Genomic DNA, 16760 nt, shown 5'->3' with positions numbered 1-16760 from the left:
ATTCTGTGTCGAGAAACATTTGTTAGGTAAATTTGAATCAATGAAATAATAATCTGCTAACTATGCACACATGTTTTGTTAAATAGAATCATAGCTTTTAAAAGTTTGGGGTCTGTAAGATTTTGAATGTTTTTGAAAAGTTAAAAAAAAACAGTAATATTGTTAAATTACCGTTTTCTATGTGATTATATTTTAAAATGTAATTTATTCTTGTGATGCAAAGCTGAATTTTCAGCATCATAACTACAGTTTTCAGTCTCAAAAAACGATTATTATCAAATAACTGCTTCGTATTCATATTTTTGTGGAAACTACACTACTTTTCCGGATTCTTTGAAATAGAAAGCTCAAAAGAACAGCATTTATTTGAAATATTTTGTAACAATGAATGTTATACTGTCACTTCTGAATTAAATTAATAGTTTCTTTTAAAAAGAAAATCTTACCCCAAACCTTGTTTAAATTGTATACATTTTCACTGTACATTATACGTTACTTCATACTTTAAAAAATATTTAAAAAAAAATATTTTTTAACATGTATTATATATAATATTATGATTTTTTTTTTAAAAATATTAAATTTTTAATTGTTTGTATTTTTATTATTTTACTATATTAATTTTACATTTACATGTTTTTTTAACCTATTTGATAAGATAACTTGTAACCAATTTACTGGCCTTTAATGTTTTAGCAATGTTTAAATTATAACCATTTTATAGTGATAGAAAAAGGAAGTGTTTATTTCCAGATTATTCACTGATTTTAAAGGGATAGTTCACCAAAAAACGAAGACATTTTTTTCCCATAATTTACCCTCACCCTCATATGTATATGACATTCTTCTTTCAGACGGACACAATGGGAGTTACCGGTATATTAAAACATGTCCTGACTAATTCAAGCATTATAATGGCAGTGAAAGGCAGCCCACAATTTGAAGCCCAAAAAGGTGAGGCTTTCTGAAGTGAATCGATGGGTTTGTGTAAGAAAAATATCCATAAATATCCAACTTTATGAAGTAAAATATCTGCCTTCCGTATTAAACTACGGAGAAAGTCTAATTTTTCATTTTTGGGTGAACTCAACCACAGTATTTAATCACAAAGTAGTAAACTATTTAGGCCTATATAACATTAAGACACTTTAGTGTAGCCTAGTTCCATTAGAGAATAACAGGCACTGGCAGCTATGTTCTTTTTTTCCCTTTATGATTTATTACCATAGACTGTAAAAAATGAAATAAAGAATATTACCCGTCGAGTCTGTTTTTCATATAACTGAACACAAGGTGTCAGCAGTGTTCAATGCTTCTGTCAGGACATCTGACTACTGTATTGTCTATTCTGAGATGGCCCCACTTTAAAATAGGTGGCCTTAACTACTATGTACTTACATAAAAAAATAAGTACAATGTACTTACTGTGTTCATATAGTGTTGCAAAACACCTTTGCTGATATTAAGGTGGGATACAGGTAAAGTTAGGGAAAGGTGTGGTGGTATGGGTAAGTTTAAGAGTAGGGTTAGGTGTAAGGGAAGTGTCAACAGTGTAATAACAAATGTAATTACAGAAGTTAATTACAGATGTAATTACATGAAGGTATTTTTAAAAATGTAAGTACAATGTAAAAACATTTATGTAAACTAGGCATGTGCCGGTATCAAACTTTCATGTTGCGATTAATTGCTGAAGCTTTTATCATGGTATACGGTATTATCACGATATTGAAATAAGTTGCAAAAAAAGTGTTGTCATACTATAACAGGTTAAATCACTTTCTTATAACAAAAGAACCAAACATTTAAATACAATAAAGCAATACACAAAAATGTATAAAGTAAACAAATATTTAAAACAGAGTAAAGTGCAAAAGAATTATAAAGAACAATAGGTATGCTGAAAAGTACATTTAACTAAGATTAATACATGCTTTAGAAGTATTTTTCATTGTCAGTTTGTTAATGAAGGAACTAATGTTTAATACTGGAGCCTTGTAAAGTGTGTGATTGAACAACAGTCAGAACATATTCAAACAATATCTAGGGCATGTAATTTAGTCCAGATTAAAATATAAAATGCAAGTTTGAAAATGAATAGCCTTAAGTCTTTAAGTATTATGTATTAGGTTATGTGATTACTGGGGAAACGGCTGCATTTCTGCTGTTCCGTCAGCGCCCTCTGCTGTCGAAGAATGAATGTGCACTTCAGCGTGTCTCCTCATTCCGCCATGTGCTCGGCTCATGCACGGTCTATTTACATCAGTGAGCGTTCCTCTTTGACATGTTTTTCATTTTAAATGGTTGATGGGTAAAGTATTCTTAAAATTCATTCTAAAAATCTGAATAATTCGTAATAAATAATTATTCACTGTATTTTGAAGTGCCCACGATAACAATATTGTGCACGTTCATTATTGCGGTATATCGTATTACCGTTTACCGGCACATGTCTAATGTACACAATAAGTGCAATGTATCAAATGATTAATTACAATGTTAGTACATAGTTGTTAAGGCCACCTAATATAAAGTGGGTCCCCTGAGATTTTCCCTAGCTACTTGTAAATATATATATACACTCACCTAAAGGATTATTAGGAACACCATACTAATACTGTGTTTGACCCCCTTTCGCCTTCAGAACTGCCTTAATTCTATGTGGCATTGATTCAACAAGGTGCTGAAAGCATTCTTTAGACATGTTGGCCCATATTGATAGGATAGCATCTTGCAGTTGATGGAGATTTGTGGAATGCACATCCAGGGCACGAAGCTCCCGTTCCACCACATCCCAAAGATGCTCTATTGGGTTGAGATCTGGTGACTGTGGGGGCCATTTTAGTACAGTGAACTCATTGTCATGTTCAAGAAACCAATTTGAAATGATTCGAGCTTTGTGACATGGTGCATTATCCTGCTGGATGTAGCCATCAGAGGATGGGAACATGGTGGTCATAAAGGGATGGACATGGTCAGAAACAATGCTCAGGTAGGCCGTGGCATTTAAACGATGCCCAATTGGCACTAAGGGGCCTAAAGTGTGCCAAGAAAACATCCCCCACACCATTACACCACCACCACCAGCCTGCACAGTGGTTACAAGGCATGATGGATCCATGTTCTCATTCTGTTTACGCCAAATTCTGACTCTACCATCTGAATGTCTCAACAGAAATCGAGACTCATCAGACCAGGCAACATTTTACCAGTCTTCAACTGTCCAATTTTTGTGAGCTCGTGCAAATTGTAGCCTCTTTTTCCTATTTGTAGTGGAGATGAGTGGTACCCGGTGGGGTCTTCTGCTGTTGTAGCCCATCCGCCTCAAGGTTGTGCGTGTTGTGGCTTCATAAATGCTTTGCTGCATACCTCGGTTGTAACGAGTGGTTATTTCAGTCAAAGTTGCTCTTCTATCAGCTTGAATCAGTCGGCCCATTCTCCTCTGACCTTTAGCATCAACAAGGCATTTTTGCCCACAGGACTGCCGTATACTGGATGTTTTTCCCTTTTCACACCATTCTTTGTAAACCCTAGAAATGGTTGTGCGTGAAAATCCCAGTAACTGAGCAGATTGTGAAATACTCAGACCGGCCCGTCTGGCACCAACAACCCTGCCACGCTCAAAATTGCTTAAATCACCTTTCTTTCCCATTCTGACATTCAGTTTGGAGTTCAGGAGATTGTCTTGACTAGGACCAGACCCCTAAATGCATTGAAGCAACTGCCATGTGATTGGTTGATTAGATAATTGCATTAATGAGAAATTGAACAGGTGTTCCTAATAATCCTTTAGGTGAGTGTATATATATATATATATACACACATACATACATACACTTGTATAGGGTTCAATTGATGTCAAAAATTACGTATTTGAGGGGATGAGGGGAAAAAAAACAACAAATTAAGTGCATCATCAGGATGTTTATGCTGCCTTCACGTGCTATCGTAAATTTCCTACTTCCCATTTCTGAAATCGAGGTGAACTCATCCCACTCCAAATTTTGACTTGAGAGGGCGTTCATGTCCAATATTTTTAACTAGGAAACTAGTAGGCCTATAGATAATTCCGATAGCACATGAAGGCAGCGTAAATGTCAAACTAACTTCTACCACACTTTTGGAAGTTAACTTCTACCGTATCCATACCCACCTCATAAAACAAACTGCCTGTCCATAATGTCGTGCTGAATTGGGTTTGCAGGAGCGCTGCTGCAGATCTCCATTGTGCGATTAGAGCGGCAAACCCTCAGGTGGCCCATCAGGTCATTAGACTTAGCTGCCATACCTTTCACTTTCTGGAGGTCTAAATGGGTTTCTGGCTGTTTTACTCCCTCAATAGAATGATTGGAGACAGGTCACATGACCACCTATGACTCAAATCAAGACAAAGCGATAGCCGCAGGGAAGCCAAGTGCACTGAAAAATACAGAACCTCTCTCTATACCCGGTTCCGAGACAGCCTGGTTCAGTGGCGATCCGTTTTATCCAGTCCTCGGTGCTCCATTGTGCTTATCTAAAGAAAATTTAACGTGGCCCACGAACACGAAATATGCTATTTTTTCCCCATTCTTTTCATGTCTTCGCAGCACGTTAATGAGCATGAGCTTTAAGACATGAATGACTGGATGTAGTATGGGTACAGACAACCATCAGTAGGCTAAAACCAAATAAATCCCCCATAAAGCAGCATAAATTCAAACTAAACCACTTTTAAGTTTCTCTCCTTTCACTTTGATCCAATTTTAATTAGACGAACTTAGCCTAATGTTAATTTGACTGGGACCATAGACTTAGCCACTATGTTAAAAGGCTAGTTCACCCCAAAATGAAAATTCTGTCATTAATTACTCACCCTCATGTCGTTCCAAACCCATAAGACCTTTGTTCATCTTCGGAACACAAATGAAGATATTTTTGATAAAATCCGAGAGCTTTCTGACCCATCAATAGACCTATTTATTGAATAGGCCAACTTTCAAGGCCCAGAAAGGTAGTAAACACGTTGTTAAAATAGTCCATGTGACTACAGGGGTTCAACCTTAATTTTATGAATCAACGAGAATATTTTTGTGCGCAAAAAAAACAAAACAACAACTTTATTCAACAATTTCTTCAAGTCTGTCAGACTCTTATGCTGTGTTCCAGGCAGGTTTTTGAGCCCGTAAATCACGACTTCAAACCACGACTCACGACTTTGTAGCGTTCGACCAAAGTCACGCCAAACTGCCTGAGTGCAAGGAATTGTGGTAGCTAGATGTAAGCATGGCGGACCGTACGGTGCTTATGCTCAGTTACAATCATTTCTATCGCCAAAGATGCTTACTTCTTGCTTATTTGAGGGAAACTGTGGAGAAAAAACGGCGCATACGGCAAGAGAAGCTGTTATACCTTTTATTTTACGTTATTTGTAAAATAACGTGTACGACTTCCATAAACACAGCATCCATAGGGGGCTGCCATTGTTGTTTCGTGGGCTAGGTGACTTCAGAGCTCGTAACTGGGAGTATAGTACGAGTTCACGGGTGGGAAGTCACGGGTTTGACTGCCGTTCCAGTGCACTTTCACGGGTAGAAGGTTGGAAAAACACAGGTTACGGGTTGCCTGGAACGCGGCATTAGTGAAAACATCTAATGCCGCGTTCCAGGCAACTGGTAACCCGTGTTTTTACAACCTTCTACCCGTGAAAGTGCACTGGAACGGCAGTCAAACCCGTGACTTCCCACCCGTGAACTCGTACTAGATCTATATACTCCCAGTTACGAGATCTGATGTCACATAGCTCGCGAAACAACAATGTCAGCCCCGTATGGATGCAGTGTTTATGAAACAAATATACAATTAACGTTAAATAAAAGGTATAACAGCTTCTCTTTCCGTATACGCCGTTTTTCCCCTCCGTTTCCCTTAAATAAGCAAGTAAGTAAGCACCTTTGGCGATAGAAATTATTGTAAATTTAGCATAAGCCTCATACGGTCCGCCATGCTTTGTTTACATCTAGCTACCACACGATTCCTTGCGCTCAGGCAGTTTGGCGTGACTTTGCCTGGAACGCTACAAAGTCACGAGTCATGGTTTGAAGTTGTACCTTACTGGCTCAAAAACCTGCCTGGAACGCAGCATTAGTTCTATGGCAGAATGACTCTTGTGCCTGCGTCGTGGTGCTCACGTGAACAGCGTTGGTGCTTCACGAGGTTGAATCACTGTAGTCACATGGACAATTTTACTGATGTCTTTACTACCTTGAAAGTGGAGATTAAACTACTAGCACAGTCGGAAGTCACATAACCATGTCAATCGGAAAAATTGGCCAAATCCGTTTAAAATTTCATCCGGATTAAAAGAGGTGGTTTAACCTTTTGTAATTGAAGGGAAAAAATTTAACTGGAAAGTAGGCTACTGCGCATGTGCAATGGCATAATGATGTTTGGCGCAAGGGAACAAGATGTTGTTATTGTTGAATAAGTAAGGAATAATTGACGGCGGGCCGTTGAATTATTTGAAAAATAATGTATTTTTCAATAATTCAATGGCCCAGAGTCAATAGATACCTCAAAACATTGTTCAAATGATTTATTTCAAGACATTTGTCAGGTTTTTGTCGACATTCGTCAACCAATCAGATTCAAGCATTCAACAGTCCCGTAGTTTAAAGTGTCATAAATGACTGTCGTGTCATTCTAAATGTTCTCCTTCCACTCATCATCTGTGAAGTGGAGCAGGACAACGTCTCGTCATCAGTCTCTCGGACTCTAATCCACAGACACTTTGTTTACATCTCGCAATTCTGCTATTTTTTCTAAGAATTGCGCAATATAAAGTCGCAATTGCGAGTCATAAAGTCAGAATTGTCAGTTATAAAGTCAGAATTGCGTGATATAGTCAGACTTGCATGTTAGAAAGTCAGAATTGCGAGCTATAAAGTCAGAATTGCGAGTTATAAAGTCACAATTACTTTTTTATTTTTTATTCTGAGGCAGAAAAAGCTTCCATAGTCCAATGATTCCCCAGTGGTCAAAATCAAGTCCTGCCCTACATTTGTTCTTGTTTGAGAAGCCATTTCAATTGGATATAGCTGCATCAAAATCCGTTTCATGCTGGCTTTAAGCAAAGTTCAGTGTCTTTATCACCCAGAAGGGGAAATGGAGATGTCAGAAGCTGTCACTTCAATGGAGCAATGTTTTGGGATGGAGAAACCAGGGCAGATGGCTAACCCTCAAGTGAGTAGATCTAATTCAGAACTTTCATTTCAGTACACGAGTGAAAGTGTATGTAGAAGGCCTTGAGCAGCACTCAAAAAAAGTTATCTGATGATTCTGAGCAGCAGACTTGCACTATATCTTTAGTGCTAAGTGATGCATCTTGCAGCTTCATCACACCTCCACTCATGGTGTAGTTGCATGTGGTTCTTCAGTGCCTCTGTGGCTGCTGTTTCTTCACTTATTAGTGTTTATCTAGTATGTGCAACTTTCCTCAAAGAAATGACGAGTTAGAGATATCTAACAGGGCTGAGAATCAATTTGATTCCATTTCATAAGCTTTGAAGACTCCCATTAATTCGATTCTGATTAATATGGGCATATTTCTATTATAATTTCCATTTTGCTTTCATATAAAATAAAGTGTAAATTCTACAGCAGTGGTTCTCAAACTTTTTATACCAAGTACCACCTCAGAAAGTATTTTGCTCTCCAAGTACCACAATGACCAACATTAGAATACAGTAGCGTAGTAGGCATAACTGTTCAGCTACATCTCTGTACAGTTCAAAAACGAGGCAGTTTATTCCTAATAATATTTATTGTTGTCAAACACTTAAACATTGCAAATACACAGTTTGTACATTAACACTGCACTACGCTTACATACAGGTAAATTAAATAATTAAATGATTACATTAAAATGTGTTGTACCTAAAAGTCAAAAAATGTATTGCGTTTTAACCATAGACTGTTTTAACATTACTTTATTTAGTGATTCCTCTGCGTACCACTAGAGGCAGCCTGAGTACCACTAGTGGTACTCGTACCACACTTTGAGAACCACTGTTCTACAGGGTCGTGTTTCTAATGTATTGATCTTGAGGAATCACAGAAAAAAATCACTGAATCGCATCAAGTCAAGTCACTGAGTCGGACACAGCCACTGTTCGCGTCGCATGTGATTTGAAAATGAATAAAAACATTTTGGAACAAAATTTTGATTCACTAAATAGAACCAGATCATAGGCTAATAGTAATATTTTTCTAGAATGGATCTTGCTACTTTGGTCACTTTCAATGTTATTGATTCATTAAAAATAACTGCTCATAAGAGTCATTTGTTTCTGGAATAATGCTACACTTGTCGCATTGTGGTTTTGAGTCACTATTTAATTTGGATTGTACAAAATTATTTGCTCATTATTTGTGTGACTAATATGCATAAGCATGTCTTTCGTGTTTTACACAGAAATTTATTCTGCTCACGTTTTGTAAATTACACATTGAGTGTTGAAATATCAAATACTCTTCTAATTTTGTGAGGCAGTTGTTTAATTTGTTTCAGGAGGCTGTATAGTTTGATTTACTGAAAGTAACCGGCTCATACGAGTCATTTGTTTCATAAACTGGACATTCCTTGTCATCGCTTGTAACGTTACACAGCATAACATTCAATCAGGCAAACTCACATTCACCATCAAGGTAAGGAACGATTTAGTTTACTGTAAAGCATGCAGAACAAAATGTTTATAATTCACACGCAAGTATTTTTGGCACTTTGCTATGTGGTTGCTAGGGTCTTGCTAGTGTAACCCTATTTCAGCCACATGATCCAACGGCTGCTGGTCGCATTGCAGCCTGCCTGACAGACATTTCTGGCTAGATGAAGGACCATCACCTTCAACTCAACCTCGCTAAGACAGAACTGCTAGTGGTATCAGCCAACCCAGCACTTCATCACTTCATCACAACTTCTCCATTCAGCTATAGGTTCATCAACCATGAAAGACTGTGAAAACTTGCATAGATTGTCTGGCGAAAGACAATTACTCACTGAGAGGACACTTTTCGCAGCTGATGTCCCACTGAGTGAATCAATTGGGAATGGCCTTAAAGGTAGGGTAGGTAAGAATGATCTAAAACACTTTTGTCCAAATTTGTTTAAACTTTCTTTATATGTCAATACATAATTAAAATGTAAGTACTCTGAAAAAGAGTATAAAAATCGAGTGATTCTAGACTTTTTAATCTGCAATAAACACCGCTCATTATTTTCGTCCGGGACGAAACAAGTGATTGGCTTGGGCGACTGTCACTCTCTCTCGCTACCATGGCTACCACCCCTTTTGCTACAGGATCTGCCCACATGCGCGCGCCCCAGTGTTGCCAAGTCGGGCTACTTCAACACTGTTGCCGCGGGCTGATTTTCATGTCCGCGGGTTGAAGCGACCCCAATTATGTGATATTTTGCCCAGGGATTTGCGAATTTTAGCAGGCAGCCCTACCAAAAATACACATATTTTACCCCCCAAATGCGATTTTTACCGGAGAAACACGATTGGGCTTGTTTTGGGCTAGTTTTGAGTAGCAATTGGGCGGATTTTGTTGTGAAAACTTGGCAACCCTGGCGCACCCGTTTGATTTGAGGAGTTCAAGAGGCTGTATTTCTGCTGAACAGGTAATCTTTAATTTTGATTATACATTTTTTTGGTTTATGTTTTCACGAAGCATGTATCACTAGCACACGTAGCTGCCTAATATAGCGAACATAACATTACTTAGCATAAAGTTACACTTAGCGAACCATTAGTAGAGATGATAAATACTCAATATGCTTAGCTCAAGCTGATCCCTGTCGTGTTGAATTTCGCAAAATGTAACTTTAGATAACAAAATGCATGTGTAAAAGCTAGTACACCGCATCCAGGAACTTTTTTAGAACTAAGATAGCTTTAGCTACTACCCTCTGTCTAAACTCTTTTACCATGTTCACCGGCAACTTTACGTGCACGTTTATTTCGGCCCTTGGTTTGTTTTTATATTCTCTACCTATGTTTACTGATGTTTTTATCTTGTATCTGTGTGTGTCGTAGACACTGTGTTGTGTGTGTATTTTAAACTTTACCAGTATCGTTATTCTAGCTTGATAGTGAGTACTAAAAGACATCTTATTTGTTTATATTCATAATGATAAAGTTAGAGTTTTTATTACATGTGATTCTGACATGATGTCACTACATGCACTTCTTCTCCGCTCGCCTCAGGTAAATAATGCGTCTTTCAGCTGAGCTGATCGCGGTCGGCGTAGCGCGTTCATGTGTTTCGGGGGTGTGGCTTTGGAAAGAGCCCAGAAGGGAGAAGGTGGAGTGAATGGAAATAATGAGCTGTCTTTAAAACAGTCGTGAGAGGTCTACAGACACTCAATTTTTATACTTTCTTTTTCAGAGTACTTACATTTTAATTATGTATTGATATATAAAGAAAGTTTAAACAAATTTGGAAAAAAAGTTTTTTAACCAAATCTTACCTACCCTACCTTTAATTTGCATATATTTACCTTGCCCCGAATTTCCACCATCTTATTCCACTTCCTGCTAAGATATCACTTAGAATTCACCCAAAATCTATTTAATGTCAATTCTCACTATACAGTATTATATGTGTTTGATATAATTTGAAATGTCTCAGTGCGACTGGTACAAAAATATTATAACCACAGAAGTATAAGAAGTTAATAAGAGTTTTTAGAGCTTAGATATATTTTACTCATGTTGGTGGGTGTGGCTTTTGGAGCCATTTGGTCTCTTCTTTCAATCCAGGCAAATGGGACATCGATTCAATTTAAATTCCCTTTGTTATCAGATGTTTCCATTTGAAAGAGGTTTCGGTCTGGTCTGAACTACTTAAAGCGATGTAGCAATGAGTTCGGGGAGCATACTGTAATGAGGTTGGCCCGTCTCTGCGTTGCGTAATATTCAGAAGTCAGGTATCAATATCTTATTCTTTGCTACAGAGTATTTGATGTTGTGTATGGATTATCTTTGAATTGATTATGTAATTGGCATTATACACTAACTACTGCAAGTGGCAACAAGACTAAACATCATCATGTGTTTTCAAGGACAGGAAAATTGGTCATCAATTTTCCAGGTTTTCAAGGACGAGTGGGAACCCTGATTACAATAGTCCAGTCTGGAGAGAACAAGAGCTTGGACCAGGAGTTGTGTGGTCTGCTCTGATAAGGGTCTAATCTTAACGCAAATCTGCAGGACCAGGCCATTGTAGTAATATGGTCAGTGAAGTTTAACTGATCATCAATCACAACTCACAAAGTTATGGTTGTAAGGCCCACAAAAATCTCGTTCCAAGGACGGTAACTACTGCGGTTGAAGGTCGCTGCGCGTTCAGTGTTTCAAACTGGATTTGATTATAATATTCTTTATCTGACTCCATTTTATCATAAACTCGAATTTAGGTTAGACTATCAATTGGTTATTTGGTAATTTATCTTTAATAGTTAGTCACACATTTAATCATTCTGTTTTAACTTTTTGTTGCAATTATACCGTTCAATACTGGAGATAGTTAATAATTACAGAGTAATTCAGAAAGGATAAAAAATGTAACAATTTATTAACAGTCAGCTAATGCTATTAATTGCTCAAATGTATGCAGTGAATGTTAACTGGTAAGCAGCTACCTAATCACATATTTTTGATATACAGTACACTTGCAATTGAATCATTAAGTCAGAATTGCGAGATATAAACTCGCAATTCTGACTTTTTCTCACAATTTACTTTCTTTCGGACAATTGCAAGTTTATATCTTGCATATCTGACTTCTTTTCTCAGAATTGTGAGATATAAACTCAATTTTTTCAGAATTGCGAATTTATATCTCACAATTCTGACTCTATAACTCACAATTACGAGTTTATATCACAATTATGTAAACTCGCAATTGCGAGAAAAATTCAGAATAGCGAGATAAAAAGTTGCAATTTCCTTTTTTTTGTTTATTCTGTGGCGAATAAGAGCTCATATTAACAACTGGTTTTATAGGCATGGCAATAAACTGTGCCTTTTAAAGACTTAGGGTGCGTTCACACTTGTCATGTTTGGTTAGATTAAAACGAATCCTGGTGCGATTGCTCGGTTAGTGCGGTTCATTTGAACATATGTGAACACTGCCATCTGAACCCTGGTGCGCACCAAACAAGCGGACCAAGACTGCTAAAAAGATGGGTCTCGGTCCGCTTCCAAACGAACTCGGTTCGATTAATAAATGAACGTAACACGGACCAGAGACATGTAAACGAACCAAAAACAGGACATGATGTCACAAGATGCGACGCTACAAGTCAGCTGATTTGACGACGCGGAAAGATCGGTGTATCCAAAATGAGAGGGCAAACGTGGAGCAACGAGGAGGTAAAGTGCCTCATCAATATATGCAGAATCCTGGTGCTTTTTTGAATGTTTTGAACATTTTATGAGCTCTTTGTGAGTTCTCAACTGGTAAAAATAAAACCATATGTACACGCATAAAATGATGGCGTTTAATCCAGCACACAGCATTGTTTTGAATGTTCGGTAAGCAAGCTCCGTCGCAAAATATACGTCATAAAAGCCGACCAATCAGGCTGTGACCGTATCCCTATGCCTTTGGTTCGGTAACTTTAGGTTCGCTGTTAAAAATGCCAGTGTGAACGCTAAGTGGACCAGGACTATATGTTTTGTTTTCGTTTTTTGGTCCGGACCAAACTACAAGTGTGAACACACCCTTAGAGAGCAATATTTGGCATGATCCTTGTCTAATGAATTAATTATTCCTGTCGTAGTAAAATTGAAAATATCCTGGAAAGGTCCTGGAAAAGGATCGCCGAAAAAGAGTGGGAACCCTGGTAATGCTCTCTTAGCGGGCCTTCTGGCATGTACTATCAAACGCTTGCAGCTGATCCAGAATGCAGCAGTGAGGATGGTCTTCAATGAGCCGAAGAAAGCCCACTTTTCACACCACTTTTCATCAGCGTGCACTGGCTACCAATAGACACTCGCATCAAATTCAAGGCACTGGTGTTTGCCTACAAGACAACCACAGGCTCTGCACCAATATACTGTACCTAAACTCGCTTGTTCAGACATGTGCCCTCCAGAAGCTTGCATTCCGCAAATGAACGATGCCTCGTGGTGCCATCCCAAAGAGGCACAAAATCCCTCTCGCAGACATTTTCCTGGACCGTTCCCACCCGGTGGAACGATTTGCCAATCTCGATTCGAGCAGCCGAGTCTGTAGCCAATTTAAAAAAACTTTTCAAAATCTTTTCCAGCAGCACCTGACCAAATAAGACTAGCTCTTACCTATTCTATTCATTTTTCTTTTCTAAAAAAAAAACCAAAACCTGTGTGTACTGTGCTAGACTAACTGAGACTTCATGCTGTCGCCCCTTGTTTGTCTGATTGCTTCTATTGCTCTACTCTTTTGTAAGTCGCTTTGGATAAAAGCGTCTGCTAAATGATTAAATGTAAAATGTAACCCCTCTGGTCATGCTCACCCGGCTCAGAGCGGCACTCAAACCGGTGTCTCTGCAGTTTCTAGGCTAGCATCAGTGAGATCAGAGGCGTCACTAGCTGGCATCCGTTACACTAGGTGGTTGCAAGGATGTTCTCAGTGGTTTTCTAAGTGGTTGCTCAGTGGTGCTTGCCTGTGCAAAACTATAAGTCAGTATATTTATTTAGCTTTTCCGTCATTTTCACTTTCAGGCAGATTTTAAAATGCTGACTTGAGGTAAACACATTAGCGCTAATATTCAAGACCTATAACACATGGTAAACAAGCATAGAAGACACTTGGGCTTCTAGCGTATTCTAATGAAATGCATGTGCAATTGAATATTCATTAGGGTAATATTTATTAAGAAAACATGAGTATTGAGACAGCTATAGGTTCGTACACCATTTTACAAAACAAACACTGAGTGCACAGCATATACAAGCAGAATACTGATACAAGCTCTCTGACGTGTTGACTATGAAGTTCAAATTGTCAATTGAATATTTAGCACATCTGGTCACATTATTTATACAATCTTTATATATAAAGTTCTTAAACCCGTCTTTCGCCGTTCAGATTACACATCAGACAACACATTTGTAAAAGTGCATATAATACAGGCCTAATATCTACACATTTAATTTTCAAATAACAAAATGCCACAACACTTTTAAAGGGTTAATAAAGCAATAAACTTCCATGCAGATTTACACAGTACCTATTCATGGCAAATCTGAAATTTGTACCCACATCAACTTGTTTTATTTTTTACCTATTTATTTGTTGTGTATGATTTAATCTGTATTTGTTTTTTAAGAAAAGACCATATTATGTTTTGTCACTCATATAAATAAAGCTATCTCATGTTAAATTCAAGGAAGCACAACAGATAGGGATCTAGCTGTGCATTAAACGTAGGGTAATTTTCTAGCTTTCCTTCCGTTTCCCTCCACATAAACGCATACAGCAGGAAACAAACAAAAGTGCCATGAGAGATGGCTTTAAACTACCTCATGTCTTGAAGCACATAACATTACAATAATAATCAACATAAACAACTTAAAGGTACAATATGTAGGATTGACAGCTAGTGGTCGAAATAGGTACTGCAGTCCAAATTCAAAACATTGGAGATCGTTGTTTCCCCTGCCCCCTCCTCCTCAGACTCAAGGCTTGCCAGCTTGAGAACACGCAACAGAAGCAAGCGCAATTGACAATGAAAGCCGAAGAGACTTACACAATGTAAGTTGATGAGTTGATTTCTCTGCGTTTTAATTTGTTCTCGTTCATAGAGATTTTTAGATGAATGCCGAAGCTTCTTAGGTCAAGTGGAATCAGTGATTTCTGACCTAGTTTGTTTGCTGGCTTCCATGGCTACAATACACTGTTTTCTGCCAACTGGCAACCTGTGGTGTCGAAATACTTTTGGGTAAACTGGCGGCGTGCTGTATCGCGCAGACCAAAACAAAAACAGACATTCCAACACGGAAAGCACATTTCGAAGTAAAATAATTGGCTGTAGCATTGGTTTTCTGATAAACAAGTTGGTGAATTTTGCATGATTCCTAAATATCTGCAAGCATATTATGGTATTTTTGTACTTTAGTAAAGCTTACATACAGCACCTTTAAAGAGCACTTACCAGTATCACCTGACTGCTGAAGAATCATTTCGGCACTGATAGTGTTGCCATTGAATCCCAAACCGCTCAGAGTATAACGGCACAGGTTTCCATTTCTTACAAATATGTAAGTTATGGCGTGAACGCAGCATGAGCTCTTTGTTTTGGTTCAAGAGGAATTGAAAATAACGTACAACTGGACCTAGACTAAACCCTATCCTAAACATATTTTGATACTCTTCTTTTGATACTGTTAAGAATGGAAATTGCCTTTTCCTCCAGTAGAGTGGTTCACAAAATGAAAAACAAAGACATTTCCAAGTTTTGTTTCCCAAAATGGATTGCGGGTAAATATCCGCCTCATCTGGCGCTCTTTATGTTTATCAAAGTTATACTGTAATCTCCATTGAACAATGAGGATTTATCAGTAATGTTTTACAGGGGCACAGCGGTTTTTAACAGGGGCTCGTGCCCCAGTAATAAGAGTCTAGCAACGCCCTTCCTAAACACAACTGATAGTGCTAAGAAAAGCACAAAAGTGACTTTAAAATACTGTTCTGTCATTAATGAACAAATGAGTAATGCACTATTAACATTCTAGTAACCGCTATCAAGAAACTCTGATTAACTAATTTGTAAGTTATTAGCTTGTGTACTTTAGTAAAGTGAATTAATATCAATCAGTGGAATGAGGTAGTTCACGATTAGCTAATCAGCAAAGAAGTATGTAGTAACACTTGAGTCATTACTAGTGGGTTACCATGATGTTTACTTTAGAATACTGTTCCAAATATCCAGATCCAAATATTCCTTTAGAAGGATGTAGTAACACTCGAGTCAATACCATCAAAAACCTTACAAAAACCTCAAAAGCTTGTGACTTCAATCATTATAGAGTTATCATGCTGTTCTCTTTAGAATACTGTTCCAAATAATTAGTAATTCTTTCTGAAGGATTTGGATCTGAAGGTTTTGGTAATACTTGAGTAGGCCTAATTAGTTGGTTATCATGATCTTTACTTTATAATTAATTATACATGATGCAATACTCTTATATTGCATTACTCATTTGTTCCTGTGTTGTTATTCATTAATGAAGGAACAGTATTCTGAAGTGTTACCAAAAACACATTTGCTGAAGCAGCCATGCTATTTTAGCTTGCTTCTACAAGTCTTTGAGCTCGTTTGGCCTAACCCGTGTTTCATGGGACTCATACCCAAGCACCCCACATTGCAAGAGTAATGATGTACCAGGTGAGCCTCCAAGCTACTAGTGTTCATTTCAGCTGGAAACTGCAGTGAAATGTATAGGTATGTTTTGAAGTTTTAAAAAAAATGTTTGTAGAGGTATGGTTTTCAAGATGCTAAGTAGGAAACTTTACTGTCTTTAGATGAATCTGACTTATTGTGATTCCAAGTGAATTCCACCCAAACTGTGTTTCTTGACTTTAAGAAGAGTCAAGAGGATATATTTTGCGACATCCCATTATACACTGCCCGACCAAAATAGTAGCTGTTTGGATTTAAATTGCCAAATGCTCAATAATTGGATCATTATTGCAGTGGTTTTTATGTTTCGAGCATGTTATATGTTTGGCAA

The sequence above is a fragment of the Gobio gobio genome (genome assembly GCF_949357685.1).
Source record: "Gobio gobio genome assembly, chromosome: 22".
Lineage (NCBI taxonomy): Eukaryota > Metazoa > Chordata > Actinopteri > Cypriniformes > Gobionidae > Gobio > Gobio gobio.
Note: the sequence above shows the minus strand (reverse complement) of the source record.